General features: G+C 42.9%; 1 pseudogene; it reads right to left on the minus strand.

Moving 5' to 3' along the window:
- Positions 1-2,794: 2,794 nt before the first annotated feature.
- LOC112532750 lies at positions 2,795-4,341 on the minus strand (annotated as a pseudogene).
- Positions 4,342-5,157: the final 816 nt, after the last annotated feature.

The following is a 5,157-nucleotide window of genomic DNA, read 5'->3' on the forward strand; positions in this document are numbered from 1 at the left end:
CAATGCAAGACACAAAGCTAAAGATTAATGTACCAAAATTTAACACGAGAAGCAATATTCTAGCTTAGTGGTTCAGGCTTTCACCTGAACAGAAATGGGCTTTTCAAGACACTGTTCAAACAGCTGTTTCTGTATTCTACAGTTCCAGAATATGGAACTGTTAGTAGAAATAAATGACGTAAATGTAAGAAATCAGTAAATCCTGCAGACTCTGTATGGATAAATCTCAAAATGTTTGAATATACTTTTAAAGATTCAGTCTTCTGTTAATGCTTTTGGTTGTTTTTGAGCAGGTTTCAGGGATTAAATAATGTAGGATCATGAGATTATAGAATAAAGAACATCAGTATGACACAGTCACACTGTTTATTATTATTATTATTATTATTATTGTGAAAGTATCAAGAAGTATGAACACAGCAAATGTAAATAAGAAATCAGGCAAGTACACTTTTTTTTTTTTTTTTTTTAATATATATTCCAGAGAAGCTTTCAGCTTTTTTGGCATTTATTCAGCTAGATTGTTACTCTGTCTACCCAGTTTTCCATCTTTCATCTGTAAATATATTCATATTTGGAAAGAGGTCATTTTTTTTTTCTACACAGTGTTGTCTAAGTACCTGTCTAACTGAAATGTACATTTATTTATTACTCAAGAGAAATGCTAAATGAAGTTAAGTGGGTAATTAATGTACCTCCTTCTTCAGAAATACTTTCATATTTTTCTAACCAAGTTTGGCTCATTTTTGACTGGTAAAATGCCAGGGATGGCCTTCCCACCACTCTCTCACTTTTGTACTACAAACAAAAATATTTCTTACTTGAAAGGCAAATAGTTCTGATGTATTATAAAAGTAAATGAAAAGGAATCAAACTTTCAACCTAATGTTAATTTTGTAACATAAATGCAAATTAACTGACTCGAATCACAGAATCACTCAGTTTGGAAAAGACCTTAAAGATCATCAAGTCCAACCATGACCTAACCATACTACCCTAACTAACAACCCTCCACTAAATCATGTCCCTGAACACCACATCCAAATGGTTTTTAAACACATCCAGGGATGGTGACTCAACCACCTCCCTGGGGAACCTATTCCAGTGCTTAACAACCCCTTCTGTAAAGAAGTGTTTCCTAATATCCAACCTAAACTTACCCTGGCACAACTTAAGGCCGTTTCTCCTTGTCCTGTCACCTGTCACCAGTGAGAAGAGACCAACACCGCTCTCGCTGTATGCACCTTTCAGATATTGGAAGGGAGCAATAAGGTTTCCCCTCAGCCTCCTTTTCCCCAGACTAAGCAGCCCCAATTCCTTCAGTCGTTCCTCATAGCGCATATTCTCCAAGCCCATCACCAGTCTTGCTGCCCTTCTTTGGACCAGCTCCAGCACCTCAATGTCCTTTCTGTACTGAGGTGCTGTCTCGCTCCAATTTACAGGAGGGAGACGAGGTTCTTTGAAATATGTATGCCCGGCATGAGATTAAGAAACAACGGTTCAAATGTTGGTCCAACCAGTTTATTACAAATGTTAATAAGGGAGATGAAGAAAGGGGAGGATGGACACTATTACGGTTTGGGGTGATGGGGAAGGGAAGGTGAGCAATAGAAAAGATAGAAAGAAGCAAGAACTGCATAAAGTGGGGATAGTCAGCACCAGGATCCGGCAGTAGTCCTGTTGCACGACACTCCGATGGTCCGAGGCTGAAGGGCAGGAGCAGCGAGGCCGGTCTTGGGCAACGAGAAGGTGCAGGTACCGGGTGGGTCCAGGAAGAAGCCGCAGAGTAAGTCTGGGAGGAAGCAGCAGGTCTCAGGTAGCAGGCCCAGGGAAGTCCATCAGCATACGGTCCGCAGTGAAGGATCTGAAGGCAGAAACCTGGAGTCCGCCGTGGTGAGGGATCTGATGGCAGAAACCCCCTCCTCATGGTTGTTGGACCCTCTTTTATCCTCCTTTTTTTCCTGCCTATGTGACATTCCTGGGTGCTTGAGCAAGAGTCATGTGCATATCTCCTGAGATGGCCATCTTCCTCGAGATAAGTCCACACAAAAGACCGTTTCCCGGCCATTATCAGCAGCTTATCCCTCTCTTGTTGCCCCTGGCCTTGTCCATCTGTGCTCCTTAAAGGATTTCACAACCCTTAGCCAGGACCTGTCCATCAGTGTCCTCCAGACAGAAGATTTCTCTACCTTTGCCCAGGACTTGCCTGGACTTGTTCCTCAGCAAACTTTCAGTCAATCATATAAAAGAATAATCTCTTACACCACACCGTGACTAAAAGGTTGCTTAAAAATGGGACGCTGGGGAAGAAAAAACTGTGAGAAAAAGATAGCAAGCTTAAGGGTAAAGGAGGGAGGGGACAGGGAATGAAATGTCTTATACAGTCGTTACAAAAGATTTCTCAGTCTTGGTTACAAACGTTCCCCTGATGGGCTTGACATCCCCATCAGTAGAGGAGGTTACAAAGTACATAGAAGAAACAACACGATGTATCAGTTGAATAAAACATGGTATCATGCAAGGGACAAACATAAGAATTGTAATAGCACAAAATCGCAACTTGCCACAGACACCACCCCGTGATTCTTCAGGAGTGGTAACATGAATATTACATAATGAATAGAAGAGAGAAAAGAGACAACCATACATTTGACAATAACTGCTAATAATAAATAAACGAGTAATTAACAGATCATTTCCTTTAGTCGTGAGCTTCCTAATAAACATCCACCCTTCACCACACCGCTCACCGGGGGGGGGGGGGGGGGGGGGGGGGGGGGGGGGGGGGGGGGGGTTAATTGAGCTTTTGTTCTGGCCACCAGTTAACTAATTTCTCTAATCTGACTGTGGGTAATCCATTCATCAAATCTCGTGGCATACCCTTTCTCCAGCTCAGAGTCTGAAGTCCATTGCGTTTATGATCAATGCATCGTGTCCCCGTTTTTACTGGGGATGAAACCTTTTTGGTTCCAATAAGTTTTGGGCTAGGTGGCCTGGAGGCAAGGCTGGCTACTGCAAGCCTTACTCCTCTTGGCTCAAATTTACTGGAGGTAGAAACCACCAGCCCATATTTGCTTCCATAGTTAATTAATTCTTGGGCAACCTCTCCCCAGGTCCACACTTTGAATCCTGACTGGTGGTTAGGGGTTACAGATCCTTCCAATGCTACCCAGGTTCTCTCTCCCTGAGACATGGCTTGTATCTTTCCTTGGAGTTGTATACCTATAGGTTTTAACAATTCAGGAAGTCCCCTAATTAGAGGTGTCAGTCTCTCTGGATTAACAGGTAGCATCATGGGTGATTCATGATGTGGCTGCAACTTTCTATCATACATCATTTGGAGACAAGCAGCTTTCTGAACATTCTCCACTAACTGGTTGATTGTTCCGGTAATAGCAAGATGGTCCCCCCTTTCTAAAGGGTTGAGACCCCCTGCCCAATAGGCAGCCCTCTGTGTTAAGGATCAGGGAGCATGATTATTGCCAGTAGTTAAAAATACTCCTGGTCCCCAATAACCTTCAGCTTCTTTCTCTGTTAGTAGGATCTGGTCTCCGCCAGTGAGACTAACCCTCCAGACGTATTCTGTTTCAGACTCCTTTGGGGAGTGGCTGAAATCCTTTTTCAGTTTGGCCAGTTCAGTGGCCAAAAAGGGAATTTCCTTAACATTCATTGGAGGATCTAGATCCTCACTGTTATCGAAAGTATATTCAGTTTTTATCAAAGGACGCATGTGGGCTGGAGAGGCCTCTAATTTATCTAGCCTTTCCTTCACCTCTTGTAATTCCCCTTGACGATAAACTTTTTCTTGAGGTGCACTGTGGATAACAGTGTCACCAGTGTCCTTACACGTTATCAGCTCCTTAAAAGCTGTTTGCAACAAAACCGAATTATGTTTTTCTCTTTCTAATTGATCCTCAAGACTCACTATTTGGCTTTGCAGAGATTTTACCAATTCTTGCATCACTTTAATCGATTCCTGTAATGCTTGAATAGTCTGGGTTTCCGTAGAGTTCTTTTCCTCTCGGAACTCCACAGCTGCTTTTAAAGCAGCACGACTACAGCACAAATAAAAGATTTCCCTTTTCCAGCCCGAGTACAAGCCTCATTTTGTAAAACGCGAATACGGTCTGAAACACTTTGCAAATTATACCAGTTCTGTCGTGCCCAATCCACCCCTGATACAGAAGGCCGAGCACCATGCTTTTCTAAAAGATCAAATAAATCTTCACTTTTCATACTGGCCATACTATTGCTCATTTCTAAATACGCAGAAAGATATACGCTGAGAGAGGAGGAGGTACTCCTATTCAAAAGTACAAATAACTTCTTACCGCCTCTCCCACGGAGGCACACCACACCTAAACAAATGTAAATGTTCCGATCGCGCCTCCCTTTGTTGAGGAAAGCACAAGGACAAAGAGGCTAAACCAACTTAAAATCGCTCCTAACTTCCCTGCGAAGCCACACAAAAAAACTGCAAACACCACACCAAAGCAAGGCACACTTCGGTTTCAAAATCCGCAGTTAATTTTAAGCTAAAACAACACCTTCTAGGTTTCAACAAAGTGAATAAACTTCTTGGAGAGGCGCACACGTTTTTTAAGCCAAAAAATATAACTTCCTCACTTCCCCAAGAGGCACGTACGAAAGAGGTACAAATTTCACACTTAAGTCGCAAGATCCTTAAATCACAAAATGCAGAGAGGTCTTCCCGAGGAGGCACACACGTATTAAATAAATGCAATTAGACAGAATTCATACATCCTCGAGAGGTACACACATAAATAGTAAAGTTTCAGAGTATGAAGCGATCTTCCTGGAGAGGTGCTCACGTCTAAGTTACCAAAAAGTATTGCTTCTTGCAACTCCAGGAGGTACACACAGAAAGTTTCAGACTATTATCTATTATGCAGACTACAATCTCTTACAGGTGCCCAAAACTGAACACAGTAGTCAAGGTGAGACCTCACCAGTGCCAAGTACAGGAGCAGGATGACTTGCCTGTTCCTGCTCACTACATCACTCCTGATACAAGCCAGGATGCCATTGGCCTTCTTGGCCACCTGGGCATACTGCTGGCTCATGTTCAGCCTACTGTCCATTAATACACTAAGGTCCCTTTCCGTCAGGCAGCCTTCCAATCACTCCTCCCCAGTC

This window comes from Gallus gallus, chromosome 1 (genome assembly GCF_016699485.2).
Source record: "Gallus gallus isolate bGalGal1 chromosome 1, bGalGal1.mat.broiler.GRCg7b, whole genome shotgun sequence".
Taxonomy (NCBI): domain Eukaryota; kingdom Metazoa; phylum Chordata; class Aves; order Galliformes; family Phasianidae; genus Gallus; species Gallus gallus.